Source organism: Myxocyprinus asiaticus, chromosome 20 (assembly GCF_019703515.2).
Source record: "Myxocyprinus asiaticus isolate MX2 ecotype Aquarium Trade chromosome 20, UBuf_Myxa_2, whole genome shotgun sequence".
Taxonomy (NCBI): Eukaryota; Metazoa; Chordata; class Actinopteri; order Cypriniformes; family Catostomidae; genus Myxocyprinus; species Myxocyprinus asiaticus.
Genome location: NC_059363.1, coordinates 11,125,132 through 11,151,781, shown reverse-complemented (window position 1 = coordinate 11,151,781; position 26,650 = coordinate 11,125,132). Strand labels below are relative to the sequence as shown.

General features: G+C 37.9%; 1 pseudogene; it reads left to right on the top strand.

Annotated features, from left to right (window-relative positions):
- Positions 1-26,650, top strand: part of LOC127411569 (aarF domain-containing protein kinase 1-like) — a 195,830-nt pseudogene that overhangs the window by 30,364 nt on the left and 138,816 nt on the right.

Sequence of the window (26,650 nt, the reverse complement as noted above, 5' to 3'; positions counted from 1 at the left end):
CCTACCTCTGAATTCTATGGGGCTGTTCCTATACAACATGTCAGGGAGGTGAAGGGCATCTTAATGTATGACTCTGCCTGGGGCCTGTTGCATGGCCTCTTGACAGGGAGTCCTCACTGCACAGAGGGTGATCTCATATTCATAATGGGCTTTGTTGCTGTTTGTAGTTATTAACATCGGCAGCACTCTCAGGGGGTCTAGGAGAGGTTTCTTGGAGGGGCACATCCAGTCACACACAAGTCACTGTCCTACTTTACAATTGACACCTGTGATAACTTTGTTTTGATCAATTTGATAATCTAAGTGAATAATCTCTGTATAAATCACCTGTATAGTAGTAGTATATGTGGACATATTTAAAAGTTGGTAAACACATTCTGGGCTTGCTCAGAAACAAACTGCATTGAGATGGCAGGTAACTTGCATTTCTGGTGATCAAGCTGATATGTTTCGTTAACTTACATTTTCTGATGCATGCATACACTGTTGAGGCACACTAACAATTATAGTAGAATAAAAAATAATTTGCCACAGATGTTATTTTCTGATCATTAGTTTGAATAAAGCAATAAACCACTACAGACTGTGCGTTATAGTGATTTAACCAACAAAACAACATGATAAGACACCAATGTTCAATACATTTCTTACTTTTAATAATAATTGTAATAAAGAAATCTTCCGCTTAGTAATGTAGTCATATAACGAGCATGGTCTCATAGAATCACGTTACTATACCTACATTTTAGCAAAATTATTTTTACGTGGATGGTTGTACGTATCTGCAATGTTTAAGTGTGTTTTGCTTTCATGTCTTTTATTTTGAAATTAGTTTACCTCCTGTTTCTGGTCATGTGTGTTAGTCATGTGGTTTCCTGTTTCCCTTATGTTTTATGTGTCTTGTTCTTATTGGTTCCTGGTTTATTAGTCTTTTCAATGGTTCATGTTTATTAGTCTTGTTATCTTGTTTATCAGTTCAGTTCTGTCATTGGTCCCTGTGTTATTAGTCTTGTCGTTGGTGGTTTTGTTATCTTGTTAACCCTAGTCTATGTATTTAAGCCCTCATGTTTGCTTTTGTCTTTTGTTGAGAATTGTGATTGTATTATCCTGTAATGTTGTGTCATAGTCTTTATTAGTCAAGTTCAGTGAAGTCATAGTCTTTTCCTGTTTGGTTCATGTTAAGGTTTTGTTTCTTTCACATTTTTTGGATACACTTAGTCAATAAACTGCGCTTGGGTTCTCACTACATCATCGTCTTCACCTGCTCCTGTCTACCTGTCCTGCTCTGCCTGTCCCAATGTTACAGTATCGCAGCAATTTGCTGGTGAAATTAATGCTAGAGGCGCTAAAATAATTACTTATTTACTTCCACACACATCACAAGTAAAAAGGAAAATGATCAGTTCATAAATGCTTACCTTGCACTCTGTTCCTCACACAACGCTAAATTATGACATCTAAACAGTTTAACTATAGCACATGACTTGTAAGGCGATACATTTGAAACTACATTTACAAGCTTGTTGAAGCATGATCAAATTGTGCGGTATTTCAGCTGATTGATAGAGCATTGAACTTGCGATGCAAAGGAATTGCTAGAACATCAACATTAGAAAATTGGCTTTGTTTTGCTTTTTTCACTGCAAGAGTTTTTCAAACTGAATGTTTTGTGGGTAAAACATCCCCTCTAAATGTATGGACATTGGAAGGGTAATATTTATGCAATGCTGACACTTGACTATGCAGTATAACATTAAAAGATGTGTTTAAAAATTAGCCAAATTTTATTTTGTTGACAGTTTGGCCAGCTTGGGTGTAATTTGACAGTGGTCCTTTGCCTAAAATTGTTAGTACCAAATTGCAAAGAGCAAAAAAAAAATAAATAAATAAAAAAAAATAAAAAGCAGAAATATACCACTAAATGACACCCCTTTTGTGCCAGATTCCTTCTACGAAAGGCGTCGAAACAGAAATGTGTTCCATTTTAAATCATGATAGGACAAGAAGCTTTATACAAATAATAGTTTTTTTTCTTATGTGCAGAGAATCCTTTAACTTATGTATGAAGGGTCCTGTCTGTAATTGCACTGTTGACCAGGACGAACAATATTTTGTTCCAGTGCAGATACCTAGAATGACAAATAAACTTGAAACTTAAAAAGTAATGATAACCCTGCATAGCTATTTAGATTTCTATGTGGATAATGATACCGTGGTAATTTGATCAGTATCACAATTTAGACGCTGTACCATCAGTAGTTCTCGCTGACATTTTACTGCAGTCCTAATGGACATCTAGAGGGTCTGTTATGTGATCTGGCTCCTCTGGACAGGTCTGGGGTCATTGAAACAGCAAAATCATATCAAGGGACGTTTCACTGTACAAGCGACTCTTGAGTACTGAAGCATGACATGGCCTTACATAAACATTATCAGTAGCTGAAAGCTAAATTGCCTTTGTTCACTATCTCCTCGATGGCTCTATATATGAGCCACAGTAAATAACATGTATAGGATGACTTACTTGAAGATGTTGCTATTAGTCATGTTTATTGTGAACATTTTGTGTATGCTGCCAGTTACATGTGAGGTATAGAAAAGCAATATCTGGTTTTCACATCTATCTACACTTTTGGAATTTATTATCTTTCTGAAAAAAGGCAGATAATTAGCTGCAATGAATGGAGAAAGCACTCAATGTAGTTACTGGCTTTTAGCTTCACTTTACATTAATTAATGGAGGTCTCTTATAATGTGAAAAAAGCCAGAATCTTTTAAAAGTCCATTACTGTTTCCTGACAGCAGGAACGCAGTGCTAACCAGCAGAAGACTCAGAGACTAAATGTTTATTTGTACTGGAGGTACAAATATTTAAAGAGACAATCATTAAGCAGACAGCAGACAGCAGATTTGGTTGTCTTTTAAGTGTGTAGTTTATGCACCACTAACAGCACCAAATGGAATTGCCAAAATAATGATTGTTTTCAAACAGGTTTCCCAAATACTCCCCTTATCTGTCACTGGCTGAACAAACAAATTGTCCCGCCCCAAATCTGATTTGCTGGACACTAGAATGTTCTAATAGGTGTTTGATATGTTGATTATAGAGAATGTCACCCTGGAAAAACCTTAGGTTAAGTGCCTTGCTCAAGGCCCCATTGGTGAGAGTTCATCCATCACACTTTTCAAACTTTTAGAGGATTCGAACCTGCAACCTTTCATTTACAACTTTGGAATAACAGCTGAGAGCATTTCCACCTTAATGACAGTCTAGACAGGCCACTTTCCTTTGAACCTTTCAGACATACCTGGAAACACTTGATGAGAAGTGTCTGATTGGCAAAGACTCATTTACTATGTTACAGTGCTTGTTTTAGTTTGTGATTGCTCTCTTCACCTTCTGTCTTCTGAAGTGTCTCTTGTTTTAAATGAGAAGGACGTGCTAATAATTAGCACAGACTGGTATTATTTAAAAAAAGAAAAGGAAAGAAATTGTACTCCAGGTAGGATGTTTAATTTGGTAACCTTGCTGCCTCTCATAAATGTATGAAGAATTATTACCCTGAGGCATCAGCTAAAATAGAATGCTGTTTACACCGACATATTTAAATACATTTATTAAATTTAGATACAGATGTCCTTCATATTATAATTTTATTTTTTTATTTTTTTATTTTTTTTAAAGTTAGATGAAATTTCTATTCATTTCACAATATTAGTACTTTCCATGTGGTGTTGTTTTACTAACTAAAGTTTTAACTTGCTTCTCACTAGAGGTTTAAAGGCTGATGTAAATATATAAACAGCTGAGTAGCCAATGGCCAATATAATACATATAATGATATTATGTTATAAAATTAAATGATAGAAAATTAGACATGCCCAAAAGTGCTCAGTTTAAATGAACATTTATTTTACGTAATATAACTATGTGACGCCCTCTTTGTTGTTCACCAGTATGTGATTTTCAATGGCTGATGCCAATATCTATAACAGTATTTTTACTGTTTTAAATATTTTATATTTACAGTACATGCACTTTCAGTATCCTTACAGTGTACTTACCCAAGAAAGTACTGTGTGATATTAGGTAACTACATTTACTTAATATGGGTTAAGGTTAAGGTTTGGGTTAGGTTTAGGGTTAGTACCTAGTAATTACTGTAGTTGTTGTAATTAGTACCTAGTAATTACTGTAGTTGTTGTAATAATGTGTAAGACAATGTATGTAAATGAAGAACAGTACTGTAAAATAAAGTGCTACCAACTTTCCAGTGGCCGATATAATGCTGATATATGATATAATACAATTTAACGGTTACGAAATAAGTGCTAAAGTTAAATTAATATTTATTTTACATAAGATGAATGCAAATTTCACTCTGAAATATTTGAAGACAGAAAATGTGTGTTATCGAAGGCTTTAAGTAGATTTTGGGAGTGAGGTCAGTGAGTGTGCATGGTTACCAACTAATGTTGATAATTTCAAAATGTCCAAATATTGGCTGATTAATCGCCCTGGCCTATACTGCATATTGGCCTATCACTAATCCCAATGTTCAATCTTATATTATATTATGGTTTATATGCAGGCAGGGTGCACAAAACAGAAACTGGAGCTGTTTGACATTCAGATTACAAATGGCTATTGCTTGAATGCTGTGTAATGGTGGGTGGTTTCTATACTCACATGCACATCATCTCACATAAAGGTGGAAGGAGTCATCCACCCACACACATACACATGTTGACTCGAAACACTGATATTGAAGAGTTTAAAGGGATAGTTCACCTAAAAATAATTTACTTACCCTTATGTTGTTCCAAACCAGAATGACTTTCTTTCTTCCTGGAAAAAAATAGAGGACATGTTTGACAGTATGTTAGTCTCACCATTCACTTTTATTGCATCTTTTTTTTTCATTCAATGAAAGTAAATGATGACTGAGGCTAACATTCTGCCTATCATTTCCTTCTGCCTTCCAAGGAAGAAAGAAAGTAAAATGGGTTTGAAACGACATGAGAGTGACTTAACGATGATAGAATTTTCCAATCGGATGAACTATCTCTTTAATGGTGTTAAGTGTCGGGAAAAAAACATGGTGTCTCTCCATTGTGCACCCCACACAAATAGAACACTACAGACCAGTCTCTCTCATCACATTCATGGCAAAAACACTTGAAAGGGCAGTTTTCAATCAAATCTCTGCCTATCTCTCACAGAACAAGCTGCTGGATGACAATCAGTCAGGTTTCAAAAGTGGACACTCCACCGAGACTGCCCTGCTGTTTGTCAATGAGTCACTGAGACAGGCAAAAGCTGAATCTAGATCATCCATCCTGATTCTACTGGACCTTTCTGCAGCCTTTGACACAGTCAACCATCAGATCTTACTCTCCACCCTCTGTTCACTGGGCATCACAGGAACTGTGCTTGACTGGTTTAATTCCTATCTCTCAGGTAGGTCCTTCAAGGTAGCCTGGAAAGTTGAGGTGTCCAAGCCACATCAGCTACTTACTGGAGTACCTCAAGGTTCAGTGCTTGGGCCACTCCTCTTCTCTGTATACACAACATCACTGCGACCCATCATTCAGGCACATGGTTTCTCTTACCATTGCTATGCTGATGACACGCAACTCTACTTGTCTTTCCAGCCCAACGACACCACAGTGACTGCTCGAATCTCTGCCTGCCTGGCAGACATCTCAGCCTGGATGAAGGAACACCACCTGCAACTTAACCCAGCCAAGACCGAACTCCTTGTCTTTCCAGCCAAACCTGCTGTTGAACAACATCACCATGCAGCTGGGTGCAACTACAGTAACGCCTTCCAAAATGGTCAGAAATCTAGGGGTAACCATCTATAACAAACTAAATTTCACAGACCACATCTCAAAGACCGCAAGATCATGTATATTTACACTCTACAATATCAGGAAGATAAGACCCTTCCTCTCTGAACATGCAACACAACTTCTTGTTCAGTCACTTGTCATAACTAGACTGGACTACTGTAACGCTCTCATTGCAGGCCTCCCTGCATGTGCAATTAGACCCCTGCAAATGATCCACAATCACAAAGCAGACAGCAGATTTGGTTGTCTTTTAAGTGTGTAGTTTATGCACCACTAACAGCACCAGATAGAATTGCCAAATGATTGTTTTCAAACAGGTTTCCCGAATACTCCCCTTATCTGCCACTGGCTGAACAAACAAATTGTCCCGCCCCAAATCTAATTTGCTGGACACTAGAATGCAGCAGCATGTCTGGTCTTTAATGAACCAAAGATAGCGCATGTTACACCACTCTTTGTCTCTCTTCACTGGCTGCCGGTTGATTCACATATCAAGTTCAAGGCTCTGATGCTGGCTTACATAACAGTCACTGGGTCTGCTCCAGCATACCTAAAATCATTTCTGCCGAGCTACGTGCCCACTAGAAGCCTGCAGTCGGCTAAGGAACGTCTCTTTGTTGTACCAACACAAAGAGGCACATAACACTTTCCCGGACTTTCAGCTTCATCATACCACGTTGGTGGAATGACCTTCCCAACTCCATCCGTTAAGCTGACTCACTTTCTGTCTTCAAAATACGGCTAAAAACACATCTTTTCCATGAGCACTTAACCATTCACAATAATAATAATAATAATAATAATAATAATAATAATAATTTCCTTGTTGAACTTTAATCTGTTTTGAATGCTATTCTGATGCTAGTGAAACTTTGTAATATGGCACTTTTCGTACCACTTTCTCCTTAAGATGATTCGCTTATGTTTATCCTCTCTTGTAAGTTGCTTTGTATAAAAGCGTCTGCCAAATGAATAAATGTAAATGTAAATGTAAACGTGCAGTGTTTCAAGATGAATGTTTCCTCCTCAGGTGGAGGTATTTTTGGTGGTACGGAAGGTGGTGCTGCACTCATAGAGAGGAGAACAGTAAATCAGACGCTGCTTAGGCTCCACCAGTGCATGAAATGGCCACAGTAATTAATTGTGCGGCCTGCACATTAGCATGCTTTAGCCGCTGTCTCATATCCTGCTACTGAGTTCTTGGTTTTGATTGTCTCTCTCATATTGTAAAATGCAAATTGTAGTCTTATCACAGCAAAGTGGGTAATAAATAGACACAACTCAAAATGAGGTTTTCACAGGAATTTTACAGCTCCAGCACTAAAACTTGGGAAGCTTGTGAACAAAACGAATGTGGAAAATGACCGATTTGTGTGTTTTAGTAGATTCAGGTGCCTGGTTTTTCCAGATTTGTTTCATAATCATGTTTGTTTTTTTTTTTGTTTTTTTTGCCCATCTAAAAAGGTTAATAAATTATTTGTCTCATTTAGATACTGTGAACCTAAACTACTGTGAATGCACCAAAACAAAACTAATGAGGAACAACTATTCAAAGAGAAAGATTGCAGAATTCTGGAAAATAAATAAATACATCATATTAAGCAATTGTAGCAAGAAAGTTCAAACATTTTTAGGCCATGAAATCTAAACAGTCCAGCCCTCTTTTCATGTGTGCCATTTATGTTTAAACTGATTCTTTTAAATGGGTGCTTGACGCATGTGCAGAGCACGTTACGTGGGCTCAGTGTACTGCTGTACATGTGCTCTGCGCATGCGTCAAGCACGAGGAAGTGTAATCAAGCTTTTTTCATGATCGTGACAAGGAGACTTTAGATGCCAAGATTTATAGTAGAAAAGGAGTAACATTTTGGTCTGTTTCTTACCCAAAACAGATCATATCACTTCAGAAGACATTGATTAAACCTCTCGAGTCATATGGATTACCTTTATGATGCCTTCATGTTCTTTTTGGAGCTTAAAAGTTTTAGACCCCATTGACTTGCATTTGGACAAACACACATCATAATATCCTTCAAAAAAATCTTCATTTGGGTTCCTTAGAAGAAAGAAAGTCATACGTGTTTTGAGATGGCATAAGGGTGAGTAAATGACGAGAGAATTGTCATTTTTGGATGAACCATTCCTTTAAAGGAATAGTCATAGTACATTAGAGTGGCCCTATGATATGATAGCCTTATCTCTGTTGTGTCTTGAACTAATGCAATCAGAACTTTAATGAGCGTGAAGGGCCTCTGACAAGCAGAACGTGGGTGAAAATTATTAGTATCTGACACAGACTGTGGCATGTCCACTTATTTTTGAATCACGTAATACATTACAGTATGTAAATGTGCACTTCACTAAACCAGCGTCCTCTTGCTTTGCCTTCCCACATCATGAGCTTTTTTCATCTTATTGATGAAACACCTTTCTGAACACTGAGCTTTTTTAGTTTGTGAAATGGGCTTTTAATAATTATGCGTGTGCCATGGTCTAATAAATGAAACCCTCAGCAAGAAAACAAGGTGCCTTGTGTTTAGTTCAAATATTGGCCTTTGACCTAATCTTATTCTGTTAATCTTTCATTTGGCAGGTTTGGGCAAATATGCCAGTTAACCTCATGACTAAGGAATAATAGCGAGCTTATACAAATCTATTGAAAACAAACTAGGTGTAAAGAGACTTCATTTTTGAGTTGTGAAAAAAGGGATCGTTTACTCACCCTCATGTTGTTCTAAACCCATATGACTTTCTTCCCATACACAATGACTTTTTTTAATGTAATGAAATGAATGGTAACAGAGGCTGCCTAAAATCTCCTTTTGTGTTCCATAAAGATTGTCATACAGATTTGGAACAACATGAGGGTGAGTAGCCTAAATGATGACAGAATTTCCATGTTTGGGCAAGCTATCCCTTTAAGGTTTCACTTGAAAAGACACACTTTTTGACATGTTATGATACTGTGTTTTTCAGCATCCTGCAAGTATCAGATGTATAAATCGTAAGGACAAAGTAATCAGTAAAAGATTTGTTTGTTTTAGCTCTGTCATGAACAAGCTACACTTCCATTTGTTCAGTGGCATCACCTCTAAAGGGCTAAGTGCATCTCTGTTCTACTTGGGCAATTCATTACTTTATGTTAATTTGTTACTAGAGCCAGGAGCTAGCCAAACAGACCCCATAGCTCTCCATCTGGCGACGCAATTTCAAACTGAGATGGGTGGTAGTAGGTGCTGGATGTGAAAGTGGGGGTAGAATATGAATAAGAGGGGCTTTTTAATGGTCTAGTGTGCATTTATTGACTGCTGAGAATTTTCTGAGATTGGCCAGCCACTAAATTGCCAGGTCCCTCCGAGTTATTCATGAAATCACAATGTAAAGCAATAATTGTGTGGCAATACTAGATGCAATTTCTATGAATGCATATCGCCCTACTTTGCTTACAAAAGGAAAAGCCGCGGTATAATGATGGAAGCGCACACCGAGCATCTTTTCAATGCAAATGAAAGAGAGAACCACAATATTGTGACTTCTCCTATATACAGTATACCTTTTTATAGGCAAATCTATAAATGAGACTGCTTTAAAACTGAGTGAGAGAGAGTCATGGCAAGAGAACACACCACTAGTGCTTTTACTGCTAGTTTTATAATCATAAAAAGGCCTGTTTTGTGGCCATGAGGCTAAAAGGTGTTATGAATTGTTCACAAGTTTGTTTGGAGGTGTGATTCTTTGGTTACTTGATCAGTACAGCTGTAATGTATGAGTACAGCATTTTAGAGGTCATTGATTTGCACTTTTACCCCAAAACATGTTCGCTATATGAAAAAAAGTCAGTTAAAGCTTATTTTTGCCTGTAAGTTTTGAACCGTGCTTCCAGTATTGGCCGTATTGCCTCTCTGCCATTTTGAACTTTAGTAAAAAGTGATGTATATTTTGAACGATTTGTTGAATTTAAAATGAAAATTATTATGCATCATCAACATCATGTCAAGAGGTTCCCAAGCATTTTGGAGACAGCACCACCTACATTTCAAATGATGACCAACACATTTGTGTGCTGACTCTAACCTTGGTGTGTCTTTTTGCCTTTCATGGAACATATCAGCTGAGTGGTGCAGTGTGTAAAATTCTGTATGACCTAGATCGTAGATTCAATCTCCACCTAGGCAGGGCTTACAGCTGAATTTCTATAGTTCTGGTGGTCTTTGTATTTTGCTAACTGAATAGTTGCTGGGCTCATTCCCAATCATTTCTGCTTGCAGGTATTCTTTCTGTTCTTCTTCCTTTTTCTTCCTAATGGGAATTTAAGGCAGCACTATGAAGCATGCATAGGAAATTTATAATAATTGGCACACTGATAGGGGTTGTTATGAATAGCCGCAATACAAGGTTTGGGTTCTCTAGGCCAAACTCTATAGCGCCACCACCAGAAATAAAATAATAACTTCTCTTTTGCATCCAACTTTTCAATCTGGTCTAAAAACTAAATTCTTGCTTCTGAGTAATCTCCTCATGATGATTTTGATGCACCTCTTGCATTAGAACTCCACCTATTACAGTGGCCACCATGTTGGATTGTGACGTTAAAGTTTTTTTTTTCTTCGAAACTCCTCCTGAAAAAATACATGAATCAGATGATCCTCTGCAAACTGTGGAGAAATGACTGAACAGAATTTCAAATTACATATTTCTTGTTGGTTTGCTTAGCGTGTCATATTCGGTCTATGTGTTTTTTGTGTCATGCTTAATGAAGTGCAATGCTTGCTGTTTTGGGGCTTGGCCCCATTGTTGCTGCTTGCAGCTGTATTTTAATTTATTTCTGCTTTCATATTTTTTGGTGTTATTGTGAATTAACATTAGGCGTAAGCTTAAAAGTGAAAATCATCAGTAACACTTCACAATGAAGATGTATTTGCTAACATTAGTTAAGATATACTAACAATAAACTAACTTTTACAGCACATATCAATATTAATGTTAATTTTAACATACTAATAAATTTGACGCTGACTACCACCCCTGGAGTTGTGAGTTCGAATCTAGGGCGTGCTGAGTGACTCCAGCCAGGTCTCCTAAGCAACCAAATTGGCCCGGTTGCTAGGGAGGGTGGAGTAGCATGAGCCTCCCGTGCTGTGAGCCACGTGATAAGATTTGCAGATTGACTGTCTCAGAAGTGGAGGCAACTGAGACTTGTCCTCCACCAAGTAGTGGGAATTGGGCATTCCAAAACGGGAGAAAAGGGGATTAAAAAAACAAAACAAAAACATACTAATAAATGTTTTTTGATTTAAAGTGTTGTACGTTACATTAGTTAATGCATTATGAACTAACAATGAACAATTACTTTTTTCATAAATTAACATAAACTTAGAAGAATAAATGCTGTAAATAATTATTGTTCATTGTCAGTTTATGATACCCAGCCCTGATGCATTTACGAATTTTAAAGAATAGAACCTTTTTGTAAAGTGTTACCAAATCATCCTTGACAAACTGAAAGAACGTTAAAGAAATTAAAATATTCCAGGTTCAATACAACTTAAGATCAATCAACAGCATTTTTGGCATAATCCTACTTAATTTGACTCTTCCCTCCTTTTCTTTAAAGAAAGGGGGAAAAAGGGATGTAACAGTGAGGCAATTTTTTGAGTGTTTAAAGGCAGAAATATGAAGCTTATTATTTTATAAAAGCACTTACATTAATTCTTTTGTTAAAATGTGTGTATTATTTGAGCTGTAGAGTTGTGTAAATCATAGTTTTTATAGTTGTTTTAGGGTTTTACAAGGCAACAAAGTTGAAAAATTGGATATAACTTTATGCAGAAAATGTTATTATGTTAATATCCATTGTTTTCATCTTGTGTCTATACTTTTGAAACCGTGAGTAATTTAACAAAAACGGACTTGCCCTGATTGACTTCCATTGTAAGTACCTTTTATTTTTACAAAGAAAAATAGGGACGTGTCTTAATTATTTTTTGTGGTAATCAATGTAATGCCACAAATGCTGTCGATTGAGCTTAAGTTGTATTTAACACGGAATATTCCTTTAACACATTATATTAGTTTCCATGTTAGTCTAATTACAAGGTAATAATAATTAACTACATTTGCTAATACCAAAGCGTTGTTGAATGCTTTGATTTTGATTGGTTGACAGACATTCCAAGGTGTTGATTAACTCTCTATAACTGCATGGCAATAACGTAGTTCCAGGTTGACCACATACATTTCTATATCACTTCGCCACATCTTTCCAAATTGTTTCAAAATGTATTTAAAATAAATGGAAAGCAAAGGAACCAAGAAAAGTTAAAGACACTAGACAAGCAAACTAGATAAAAATGTCAAACTCCTTTTAAAATTACTTTTATTAACCATGGTGTAGGAATAGCTCCAGAATGCTCACATTAAAATGCATTAACATACATTTTTAACAACAAACCAGTGTGAGATTTACGAGTTTCATGTGGCAGTTTTGTTCTGTACATTGAATAATAAAGAAAGAGTGATACAATTTCACTTCACTGACAGAGAGTCCACAAGAAAAATTTAAATACCCTGACCAAAGTCTATAAAATTAGTGTCTTTATATTTATGCTGGTGTTTGTGATCTACTAATAGCCTTTAGATTGTTTTCAGTGTGTGTAGTCTTGATTGCATTTACCAAGCATTTCTATTTATGTTCTTTTATATGTACACATTTATTTATTTATGTTAGGTGGAGAATACGGGGCAATCAACTTTGTTTGTCCCATAAAATTGCAATGGAATTTTAATATATTTTAAATTATGTCATAAATTATTAAATGTATATGTTTTAATATTCTTGGTTTAGTACTTTTGCTGTTTTAATATGCGGAGGCGAACACTCGTAGTATGTCAAGTTTGTGGCAGTATTGCTAATTCATATTTCCTTTGATGTAAGACTGATCATTATTCTTTGGTGTTTTGTGCACACTGAGGGAGCAGGCATAGCATAAGAGGAACCTCTGCTGCCACTCCATTAGTCTCCTGGCAATAACATGCTCAGATGATGGTCCTACAAAGCATTTTTCAAAGGCCATCTAATGGCTTCTGCCTGCTGCTGAAATATGTCATTAATGTCTGTGGCAATTACAAGAGTTGTCAGAGCTCCGGCTTTGTGCCGCTCTGTCCGCGGATGAAAGGGTTGCGGGGAGAGAGACAGCATAAAAGAGGGAGGGCTTCTGGGGAACAGTAGAGCAGGTGATGGGGTGGTAGTGGGAATTGCTCTACTTGGGCATTAATTGTGCAGGGCCTCGTTGTCTCTCTACAGATCACCAGTGACAGACTGTCGATTCCTCAAAGCCTGCACTGCAAGACAACCGGCAAATTTTTGATGAACTCCCCCAAGAATATTCCAATGGTCTTCTTGGTGAGGTACCGTTTAGTGAGACAGTTCAAACATCTACTCCTTTATGTTCCTGAAGAACTCACAGTGAAAACTTTGTGGTCCGCCCTTCTACAGTGATGTGTGTGATCTGTTTATCCACCTCTGCTCTACATCCAGAACGCTCTCTCCTTCTCTCTCCTGCCCACGTGAAGTTGCTGCTTTCTGCTGAGTTTGCTTCTCCTATTACACTCTGATATTTTGGAGGGCTTCTCCTGTGCCTTACTGTGCTGCTCGGAAGACTTGATTGGCTGTCACACTCGTGTTTGCTGAACAACTCCTATGACTCTTAAGCACTGCACTGAAGGAAGACATGATTGACGCCTCATCAGATATGAGTAGTGCTCTCGTGTTATTTCGCTATCTGTTGGCTCACAGTAAATTGCAATAGCGTCATTTCACAGATATTTTTTTCTGAAGCAACATGTGCCTTTCTGGCAGTATTTCCCTTTCTGTGTTTTTTTGAAATTAACTTGTAAAAAAAGGTTTTGGGTGGCTGCTAGAAAGTGATGTCATGTGAAAACATAAAACAGGGTGTTTAATGGGTTAGTTCACCCAAAAATGAAAATTCTGTCATCATTTTGTTCTCATTTTGTTCCAATTAACTTAAAGACTGTTTGGCCCAAGACGGACCACTTGTATTAAATTGAATGGGAGAAATTGGAACGCCCAATGTGGGGAATGTAGAAAAGGAAGCCCAGCCTTACAGGTTCAAGAGCCAATCATCGTTTACATACAGACATCGCCTGCCAGTCAACTCGAGAATGTGCATGCGCATTAATGGGACCATCTTGAAAAGTAGCGTTTTTTTTTTTGCATGATCTGAGCTAAAGAAGCACAATTTATGATACACACAGATTTTAATGCTGATTTAAAATATGTTCTTTGATCGTAATCTTGACCATCTTTTGAAAATTTCAGTCTTTCCCCATTCAAGTAGATAGGAGCTGCACTTTTATGTCACTTGTATCCATAGAAAATTGCTGCACGGGAGCATTCCAGAGATGGCCGCTGAGCGATTGACTAGCCTTGAAAGGGATTTTGAGTAAGTGAATGGTGGCTTTCATTCTGTGTAACATCTCCTTTTGTGTTTTACGGAAGACAGAAAGATATACGGTAAATGATTCATTTTTTAGGAGAACTATCTTTTTAGAGACCTACTATTAGGTTTTCATTTGAAAACTGTGGGCCGGCCTGCTGCACAAATGGAAAATGACTTGAGCGTGGCTGCAAAGCAGCCAATCCCAGATCGACTTTCCTTTCATGCCCTGTAAAAGCCAACATGATATAACAGCACCAGTTTCTCCAGGCTGCAAAACTGCCCCCAGTGGACAAGCTATGCGATTGCAGTTGCCCCAGGTGGCAGGGAGAGCGAAGGAGATTGAATAGTAAGAGAAAAAGAGGAAGTCTGACTGCCTGCCAATAGCATGTGGTGTAGAGTGCCAGCACTGGAATATGACAGGTGGCACAGATTTCTCTCTCTAGGGGATTAGTCAGTGAAGAATAAAAATGGGTAAAACTCTTCATATTCTTGTTTTCTCATATTCCTTTCCCTTCATTTTGCCTTATTGGATCACTGATCTAGTCTAGAGTGCAGATTTTTAATGATGACGTATAAACCTTTTAAGACAGTCATATCATGAGCTGGAGGTTAATCGATGATATACAGTATACTTTGGTAGAACAAAGCAAAATTAGTGTGATTACAACTTAAAAAAAAAAAAAAAAAAAAAAACATTAATTGCCGAGTTCCATGTAAAGAACTACACAATGCGTGAATCCTGAAGAGGGCTCCACCAGTCAGAGAAGTCACTGTTACCATGGAAACACGAATCACGGCAAAAGAGCTCAGCAGTGGTGCAGTCTCCCATCAAACATTGCAAATTACGTAATCGCATTGGACTTCCTATTATCTTAATCTACCTTAAATATTTGTATACTGTATATCTAAATATTTTACAATTTCCTTATATATGGTTTTATATTTATAATCGATGACTAAGTCAATAGTTTTATATTGTACCGTTATTTTTAGTTTGATTACTTCATTCCCAATGTTACTTGGAATTGAAGTTAAAGAGATTTTTGAGTGATTCAGTAAATTAAATAGCAAATTATATCATCATTTACTCACCCTCATATTGTACCTAACCTGTTTATGGTTTTCTTTTTTCTTTTTTTTAACACAAAAGGATATATTATGCAGAATGTTAGCCTCAGTCATCATTCACTTTCATGGCCTACTACAAGCTGTGAGGGACTCGACATGGAGGCGAAGGTAGAATCCATATGCAGGAAATTTATTTACAATCAGCAAACAAATCCAAGACACAAGGCAGAGACGTAATCTTTGAAGCAGGCAAAGTAGTCATTAACAAGTAATCATTCCAACCAGGTAAACAGAGCAAAACAGCAATCCAAAATCAGTAATCCAGTAAAGCAGGCACAATGGTCATAACAAGAAGGCAATAAATAGACAATGGGGAAAAACACTTGGTAAGGCAGTGAAACTGGCAATAATTCACAAAGTAACAATGAAAAGGCATGGCTATTTATATAGTACAAACAGGAAGTCACCATAGAAGAAACGGTTCAATGTCAGTATTCGGGAGAGGGCTCCCTCTGGCGGTTGGCTGAAGAGATACCAGCCTCATTCGTTACACAAGCTTAGTCCAAACGAATTGCCGAACCTCACTGCTATTTTTAATGCCTGGATAAAACAGGCACAGTAATATACATATTAAATAACATACATTTAGACAAAATAACAGGTATATTATAGATATGAGGAATCAGCACATTACGATAATATAAAAACAGTAATCTCTGCTGCACACACACTGACACACACAGATCGACACCCCACCCGGTATAATTAGGTGCATGTGGACTTTGTCTTTTCAGTGACGAATTGAATCGGACGACCGGCTTCATATGCGGCCCCATTTGGTGCACAAAAGGCTGTCTATTGTCGGGTGATGGGGTTAAGAGAGCTCATTTCACGGCAGTTTATTTACTCCGGTCCCAAAGGGACATCCCTCCAGTACTATCAACTCTACCAGCTGGTTCTGGGACAGGGCAGCAAAAAGACCCCCCTGTAAAACTGGCGTCCCATTTAAAAAGGATTTAAGGCAAATGAGATTGCAGTGGTGTTTTTTTTTTTCATAATGGTAGCAATGAGAATTAATTTATGCAAACAGTTATCAGTGCCATTTACAATATGAGTATGCATGAACAACTGGCTTATATTTCAGTTGTGTGTATTAATAATTAATAATAGCTATTGATAATAGCAAAATAATATGCTCTTTAATAGTGTTAATTCTCCATTCTTGTTTTTATTGCAGTGACTTTTTGGGAGACACTACTGTATTAACTTACAGTATTAAGACATTCACAAACAAAGTGTGCCCAACTGAATAAAAACCAGCCTAAGCTGGTTAGTTGGTCTTAGCTGGCCGCCAAGACTCGTCTTGCTTGTTTTAAAGGGGCTTTGAGCACTTTGTAGCTGGTCAGGCTGGGAGATCATCTTAAACCAGCTAATAAACTAGCTAGGAGATTAGCTTAAACAATCTTTTAGCTGTATATTTTTCCAGCAGTGCAACAAAAGTGTTAACATGTTTTTCAGGACAGGTACCATGGTAATTCCAAGGTATTTCATGGTATATAAATATGTTAAATATTCAGTACCCTGTTATTTCCATGTTTTTGGCCATGTATTATGGTAATTCCATGGTATTTTTGATGTACCTTGCAGTACTATGTAAATAACATGGTATATGAATATGGTAAACATTCAGTACCATTATATTAAAGTACTATATTATTATGATGTGATACCTTCACTGTACTATGGTACATTTACAATACTTTTTTTGTAAGGGAACAAGGATGATTTAATTCCTAACAGATTTTGTCTATATACATTCAAATACAAACATACAGAATGAACATACTGGAATCACAGGTTTAAGACATTTCTAGCATTTTGAATGTACATTATATGTTCAGTATTATATAAGCTAATAATTGTTGTTAATGACTTATTCATAAGTCTCTTTGAAAGCTATTGATCTTTCCATGAAATATTATTGTTAATAAGTCACATTGATTTCAATGTTCTCTCGTTCTCCAGGTTCACAGGTGTTCGGCAGAGAGGCTTAGAGACTTGTGTTGTGCGAACAGAGGCACCTTCATAAAAGTAGGCCAGCACCTGGGAGCCCTGGACTATCTCCTTCCTGAGGAGTACACCAGTACCCTGAAGGTCCTTCACAGCAAAGCTCCTCAGAGCTCGATGGAGGAGATCAGTCAGGTCATCCGAGAAGACCTGGGAAAAGAGGTATGTCTGTCTGTGCTTTTGTGTAAGAGTTTATATTTGTTGTTGTGCAAATATAAACACTAAAGAGGGGGATGTACCTATTATTTTTCTATTACTTGAGCTTTTGAAGGTGATGTGGGTCATTTTTTTTCATTGTTAGATCACTTTCACCTATTCCAGCTTAATATGAAAAGACAGCTATATAAACCCTTTTATTTTCACCAATCAATTGGAAATTACACACTTCTGTAATGTGTCTTTTCAGAATATTGAGCAGGCAATCACCTTGAACGGAATTTGATATTATTCCTCAGGATTTGGTTGGATCATCAAACAATGAAATATATATGAGTGGCTAATGGACCCTTTTCACACTCGGAAGTCGTCATATTTGGGTAAACTATCGTGCCAATCCTGAAGAACAGTAATAACCAGTGCCACAACAGTGTTCCTATTTGCACAAATTCTAAAAAAAAAAAACAAAAAAAACATCTGGATTTGTCTTTCCATGAATTTCTAAAATATGCTGAACTTTGTACGAGCTCGGTGGGTTCAGGCAATTAAACGCGAAGGAGAACTTCATTATTCAATGAGAAAGCACTTTTGTCTGTGGACAGCATTTTCAAGATGAGGACAACAGTCACTCACAGGTGGAATTGTGAAACGCTTTGAAATCTGAGCTGTACCATCAAGGTTTCAATGGAATGATAAAACATAACCAACACGAAGGTGTGTTTGACAGGGTTTGAAGTCAGATGGAGCAGGATATCTCTCCACTCCTTCAAAACCTGTGTCGCCCCCATCAGGTATTAGTTTAACCAAGAACTACTCACAGATTTGTTAACTTTACCCTCTTTTTTGCATTTTTGCAAATTATGGAGATTTTGAGATCGTTCCTTTAATAAATAAATCTGTGCCAACTGATTTAAAGCACAACCTCTCAAAAATGATTAATTTTTATCGACTTACCTTCGTATTCATGCAGATTACCCTTGAAAAACAACTTGTAACCTTTATTGAGTTTTGATTTAATGAATGAACGTGAATGAACATTAGACACTTTTCTGACACTACACTCAAAGCACTTTATATGATGAACAGGGGACAGTTCTCAACCACCACCAGTGTGCAGCATCTAACTGGATGACGCAACGGCAGCCATAGTATGCCTGAACGCCCACCACACATCAGCTATTGGTGGAGAGGAGACAGTGGATTGATAAAGCCAACTGATGTATGGGGATTATTTGGAGGCCATGATTGATAAAGGGCAAGGGGTATTTGGCCAGGACACCAGGGATACACCCCTACTCTTTTTTTACGAGAAGTGTGGGACTGGGATTTTTAATGACCATAGAGAGTCAGGACCTCGGTTTAATGTCTCATCGAAAGATGGTGCCTATTTACTATGTCCCCGTCACTATACTGGAGCATTAGAACACACACAGACTGCAGGGTGAGCACCCCCTGCTGGCCCCACTAACACCTCTTCCAGCAGCAACCTTAGTTTTCCCTAAAAGGTCTCCCATCAAGGTACTGACCAGGCTCAACCCTGCTTAATTTCAGAATGCGACCTGTCTAGAGCTACAGGGTAATATGGCTGTAGGCATGTTTAAACATTGATGAATTCATCCGGATGATTCGGTCAACATCTTCAGATGTAAATGCAGGCAAACTTTTAAAGACTGTGAAAACATACACCTTAGCACCAGCCATAGCTGCGTTTACCTAACTATGATGACTTCCGCTTCCCTACTGCGGAAGTGTGAAAATGGTCCATATTATTTTCTCCAGCCCTCATGGCCTTGATTACATCAGTAGAAAATAAAATGTTATTTCAGAAGTAGAGAAAGCAGTTACATTTGAATGACAATTATGAACACAAAACTTGTTTTTGTGCACAATAAAACCAGGGGAAATTATCAAACAACTATCATAGGAGATCGCAGGGTAATGTCATATGAGAGGAAAATGAGAAGGAAAGCACCCAATGAGAGCTGAGATCTCCCATGTCCTCTCCTGTCAGCACTTTTGTGCCTCTTGTCAAAATCGAGTCCCTGAAAGTGCTCCGTCTGAGGAATGTTTTGTCAGGCTTTTAAAGTTGAGCTTGTTATTATTTTATTTTACTGTATTTTTTTAGATAATTGTTCTGTTCAGACAATGACACCTTCAGATTGTCTACTGCATTAGCTCATATCCCCATATTTTGCGTTCGCATTTGGCTCTTTTTGGCACTTAACTTGCCCTGCTGCGTTTTGATTCTATGAACATGAATGATATCAAATTGTATGGCTTGAATCATGCTGAAATGTGCTATTACTTTTTTAAGTAATCAGACTCATGCTATTTATGTGGCAGACATTAAATCCCATAATCTTATATTGAAAGAGCAACCTGATCCATATCTAAGACTGGAATATTATTAGAGACAACCACCCACAACACCCTAGCATCATGGCAGCAGTTTTGCACTGGCAAGCACTGCCCAAATTATCTTGATAATATTTTAAAATCCAGTGTTATTATTAATGTCCTACAACCATTTCAAAAGATACTACTACTGGTTAGCAAGTGGCCCCTTAGGCTTGTGCTTCAGAGTCCTCGCTTAAATTCTCCTTTGTGAACATTTTCTCCCCACCTCGGGCTTGAATCTAGGTAGTGTTGTGTAATTAGCTCAATTTTTCAACAGAACATGATAATTATTTTTGATAAATATTTGCATAATTGAACTACTAAGTGCCTTGTCCTTTTCCAGTCCCATTACCCAACACTCCTTTACTGTGGGCTGGAGGTTAATACTCTTTGCCAGCATACAACGTTCCTTGAGGGTTTTAGAAAGCTACACATTGCGAAGGATAATACTATAAGCTGTACCATGTATTTACAATGTTAAAATAATAGCAATGTATAGCTGTTAAGGACAGAAAACATGCAAACTGATCTATAATGTATTTCTCTGTCTAATTTGCTACTAAAAAAAGTCTTGTTGAAATGATAAGTAACTGACTGAATATTTACTATTGACTGGCCAAATGTTAGTGTTGCACCAAATGTTAGTTAACATGATATTTTGCTCTTCTGAACATTTTCAAATTATGCCGGATAACATGGATCAAATGGTTTAGTAAAAAATTGTGGAGATCAACTGTGCATGCGGTCAGTAATGAATTTAATTTGAATTGTTTTGTTACATTTTGCACTCAAATTCCTAAGCTGATAATATTATTTAATAATAATAAAAAAAATTAAAAAATTAAAAAAAAAAACTAACATGGCATGATGAACTAACATGAACAATAGTATTTTGATTAATTATCATTAACCAAGGATTTATATAATAATAACTCCAATTACAGAAAAGTTGGGACAGTATGAAAAATGCTAATAAAACAAAAAGCAGCAATTTGTAAATTATATTCACCCTTTGCTATATTGAAAGCACTACAATTACACATTATATGATAGTATATGTTTTTCCTTGTGAATTTCATCGTTTTTTGAAAATGTACAGTAATTTCAAATCAGATGATTGCAACACACTCCAAAAAAGTTGGGACAGTCGAGAGTTTACCACTGTGAAACATCACTATTTCTTCTAATAACACTTATTAAGCATTTGGGCACTGAAGACACAAGTTTGTTAAGTTTAGAAAGTGGAATTTTCCCCCAGTCATCCATTGTGTAGGTCTTTAGGTGCACAATTGTACAGGGTCTTCGTTGCCATATGATGTGCTTCATAATGCGCCACACATTCTCAATTGGAGACATGTCAGGACAGCAGGCAGGCCAGTCTAGCACCCACACTCTATGCTTACACAGCCATGCACTTGAAATCTGGGCAGTATGTGGTTTGAAGTTGTCCTGCTGGAAAATGCAGGATGTCCCAATAAAAGACGGTGCTGGATGGCAGTATATGTTGCTCCAAAATTTGTACATATCTGTCTGCATTCACGGTGTTCTCACAGATGTGCGAGTTACCAGTGCAATGGGCACTGTCACATCCCTGGCCCATACGGACACTGGCTTTTGGACCTGATGCTAATAACAGCTTGGATGGCCCTTTTCCTCTTTGACCCGAATAACACAACGGATTTGTTTTTCAAAAACTTTTTGAAATGTGGACTCTTTGGACCAAAAAACACAGTTCCACTGTTCTAATTTCCATCTAAGATTAGACCGAACCCAGAGAAGTCGGCAGCGCTTCTGGACAGTAGGGCTTTTGCTTTGCATAGTAAAGTCTTAACTTGCATCTGTGGATGCAGCGGCGAGTGGTGGTGACTAACAAAGGTTTACTAAAGTTATCCCAAGCCCATGTTCATGATATCCCTTACAAATGAATGCTGTTTTTTAAGACAGTGACATCTGAGGGATCAGAGATCACGCGCATTCAGAAATGGTTTTCGTCTGGCCCTTTACTCACCGAGATTTGACCATATTCCTTGAATCTTTTAACTATATTGTGCACTGTGGAGGGTAAAATGCCCCAAATCCTTCCAATTTGTCTTTGGGGAACATTGTTCTCAAAGTGCTGGATTATTTGCTGAAGCATCTGTTGGCAAATACAAGTCTCGAATGATCCTTGCTCTTGAAGGACTAGGCTGTTTTTGGAGGCTTCTTATATACTATGACACGACTGCCTCACCTGTTAAACAGCTCCTGTTTCACATCGCCTTCAAATCTCATCAAATAGTTATTAGTCTTAAACTACCCCTGTCTCAAATTTTTTGGAGCATGTTGCAATCATCTGATTTGAAATTACTGTACATTTTCAAAAAACAATTAAATTCACAAGGAGAACATCATATAATGTGTAGTTGTAGTGCTTTTAATATAGCAAAGAGTGAATATAATTTACAAATCACTTCTTAGCTTTTTTCAAACTGTCCCAACTTTTTCGGAATTGGGGTTGTATAATCTGTATGTATATACAGAGTATACAATATATATATATATATACTCCCAGACGTTACTTTTGCAAATAGAAAATATTAGAATAGAAGAACAGGGAGCCCTGCAACAGATATCATGGTCCCCACAAAGCCCCTCCACTAAACATCCTGTTAGTCTAAGATTACATAAAGAGACAGAAGCAACTGAGACAACCTAAATAGATAGAAGAACTGTGGCGAATTCTCCAAAAAGCTTGGAACATCCTACCTGCTAAAATTTACTTGTTCATTGAACTGTTGTATATAAGCAATATCACACTTGCAATCGTGCTATATGGCCCTAAATCAGCACTGCTGTGATTACCCACGGCACCTGGCCTGTGGCCTCGTGCCTGCGGCCGAATCACAGCAGTGCTGATGTAGGGCCATATCACACTCTTGCTCCAGTGATATTGCTTATATATATATATATATAATATATATATATATATATATATATATATATATATATATATATATATATATATATATATATATATACACACACACAGTATATTGTTCATTTCTAGTAATGTTAATGTTTGGTGGCAAAATCATATCCTCAGCACCTCTGTCTACTAAGCCACGAGTGCAAAAAGATGTAGCCTGGCTCTGTTAACTGTAAAGAATCTTGTGGAATAGCATTTCAGTTGCTCGCAGGCTTAAGGAAGAATTAATTATACAGACAGAGCGAAGGCAAGCTGAGAGGAAACCAAGACCAGTGTCTGTCTTCCTCCCCACACCTTTGCGATATCAATAATTCCTCATCTAAATGAATCCAGAGGCACCCATAACAGCCTTTTGTGTAAGACCATGCCAGGACTCATAAATAAATATGAGGAACTGGGAGGGTGTGGAGGCTGTAGTTTACCTACAGAAGATTCTCGCTTAAAGCCCTTGCAGAGATTCTGCCTCCCTCCACCGCGCCTGTACTGTCCTTCCAACCAGTCACGGCACAGCACATCGCATTCGACAGCGCGATGAACTGATGTTCATTAAAATCAATTGTGCCGACCTCAGACATAGTGTGCTGAGTGTGCATTATTCTTACACTACATTAGGGGTGCAAGCCTAAACTAATCTTCACATTCACACACAGAGGGAACGAGATGATAATGGAGTGAGAGAGAGACAAAAGGAGAAAGCTAGAGAATTGAGGGGACTCTTATTGTGACACAAAGACAGACAGATTATTCTCCCACTGCACGAGGCCAACGAGCCGTGACGGGTCTGTCTCCAGCTCGTGACACACCCACAGCAGCATCTAAAAATGCCTTTTCTTTTCAGCATCCACACACTCACACCAAGAAAAAAAATAAGCCCAAACCTTTGCAAGCCAGTTCTGACCTGGCTGGAATTACATAATGTTGCAGCCAGTGCGGCTTTCGCCAAGGAAGGAAGGGGTGCGTATGTGTATGTGTGTGTGAGAGCGAAGGAGTTCGGAGATGGGAGGAGGGGAAGCCAGTGGAGCAAGGAGTCAGACTGATCTATTAGAGCTAATAATTACAATAATAAAACTGTAAAGATGCCGTCATCACCCTGGAGCTGCTGGGTACAAGTGTAGCCCTTTCAAGGTCAGACGAGGGAGAAATGATTTTTAACAGTTACGTCCTCACACATGGACTGAGTGATTACAGGTTCCAATTGCCCTTCTCGCTCAAGGTCATTTCACCAGAACTGGGAAGTTATGTGACCTTGACCGTATTTGTAAGAATTGTAGACTAGGAAAGCAATGGGATTTGTGATTTGCCGCAGTGCGAGATTGCATTATAAAAGACTAGATGTTTACAGTTTCTAAACAAAATGAATTAAATAAAAAAGTAATCACCATGATGTTAAGGTTGTGGCTGGTCACTGGATATTGCTAGGTGGTTGCTAGGGTACTGTGGGTGGTTGCCAGGTGGTTCTATACTAGCAATGTAAGTCTACGGGATTTTCCGCCTGTATTTTATTCTGCCGGGCAAAAATGTAATGCATGATCCCTTAGAAAGGTAATTGCTCTATTTAAGGTATCACTCTTGTCACAAATGGGATGATTTCAGGATGATTAATGTGCCAAGTACTAAGGTTATAGGGATTGGTTCAAATTCCTAACCTTCATTTAGGGATTTACCAAAATCCCTAACCCAACTTTTAATTCTTCCACCAAAATTTTGCTGTGTAACTTTTCTCTTATATGAGTTGTCAAATCGACCAGTTTAGTAAGTAGTGGTGTGCTATAACTGTAAGTGAATGGGCATAAGATGTGTGCCTGTCAGACAAAAAAAAAAAAAAAACAAACAAAAAAAAAAAAGGCAAAAAAATCTAGACTTAACATTGGAAATGGAACAGAAATTCTCACATCTCTGAAACAGAAAGTCATAGAGACATGGGGGCTTTTCTCTTGGGGTGATACGGCAAGTTTAGTTACACCCTAGCAACCACATAGCAATGCCTAAGCAACCACACAGAACACCTTATCTCGGCACTAGAACATTATAGAGACATAAGGGTGGACTCGTTTGACTTGAGGCAGTGTACTGAGGCCCTTGGTGGGATATTATGGTGGTGAGTTTTACCACAGCAAGCACCACTCATATTTTCATTAGAAAATGTACTTATCCATAGTTAATATCACAAAATAAATTTTTAATCCTCATTATTTTGTTTCAAAGTGTAAAACTAGATTGAATTCATGTATTTCATGTAAAATCTGTGACAATACATTACACACCTGTAAAAGCCTCCACATACATACACTAACACTGTGACATCTCCATGCATTTATAAAGAAGGTCTTGTGTGGTCAGCCTGGAGGTCAACAGCAGTCTCATTGAGAGTGATGGTTTGGTCTAAAAGAAAGTGCTTCTGTATGCTGGTTAACCTAAGAAAGGCCCTGCCACCCATTAACGAAAGGAGACTCAATTAACCTTTTGTGAGAAAGTGGGCTGTACAACAAAGGCTGGGTCAATTTGTTATCTACCAGACCACTCAGCTGAAGTTGCAGCAAAAATGAACATTTACGTGGGTCCCCTCTAGCTATTTTCAGTCATTTGCTTGTGAAATTGCTCTTTGGGCTATCATTAATATAAAAATACATCACCTTTACAAATATTCACTCACTTGCACAAGTTCATGTCGAGTCCAGTGATAAGATCTTTCTGTAAGGCCTTCTATTGTATTTAATGTCACTGCATGGTCTCCTCATCACTTTTTCTGTGCCAGATCATGCAATTTAATCTCTAATCGACACGTAGCTTCTTGTCAAATCCCCCCTCAGCTGAGCGATCGTACCATCTGAGCTAAGAGATGAAGTTCTTAACCACTCTGTCAACCTGGTATAAATAGATCCCATCACTGCACTCCCATCTCTTCACCTCCTCACCTAATATTTGTCTGCAAACTTCCTGCAGAAGCTTAGAGCTTCCTGCTCAGATGTGCCCTTGAGAAGGACTGACCTTTTGTTTTTTGTTTTTAAAGTTCTCTGTGATGCTCTGAGATGTGGCCTGTGTAAGTTGATAATCAATATGCCTTTTGCAATGGCTAAAATCCTTTATTGATATGATCTAAAGTCTGAACTATCGTACAGAAAAGACTCATTGTTTAATGTATTCAGAGGTAAGGGCAATTTATTTTACATTGTTTGGATGTTGATAATAACTTTTTGACCATTAAGAGAATGACGGAAATTTTGACTCATTTGTGAATAGTCTTGGTGCAAATAATGCCAGTTGGTGCCAGTTTATTTCATACTTTCATATTTTTTTATTTTTATGTATTGGATCAGACATGAACAGGCCTTGAACTAAGTTTGATACATGAATCGTAGGGATTCCTGTCAATTTAGAATCCTCCATATCCAATTCTAGTCTCTCCATTTCCGTATTTGGACCATTTAACCTCATTTATCTTCAGCCAGGTTATGAGTCTGTGATGTGCCCACTGCAATGTGAGCTCTCTGGCCCGTAGGCCTAGTGTCCCTTAGAGATAAGCTTGTGCTCTTGGGGCAGGAATCCATTACAGGAGACCATTAGACAACAGATGGCAGACAAGTCCCAGCCTAGCAGTGGCCTGTGAGCGTGTGCATTTGATCGTGCAAATGAATCAGGGCCGTTGAAAGGGGGTGGATCCCTTGCAAAGCACCACTGCTGC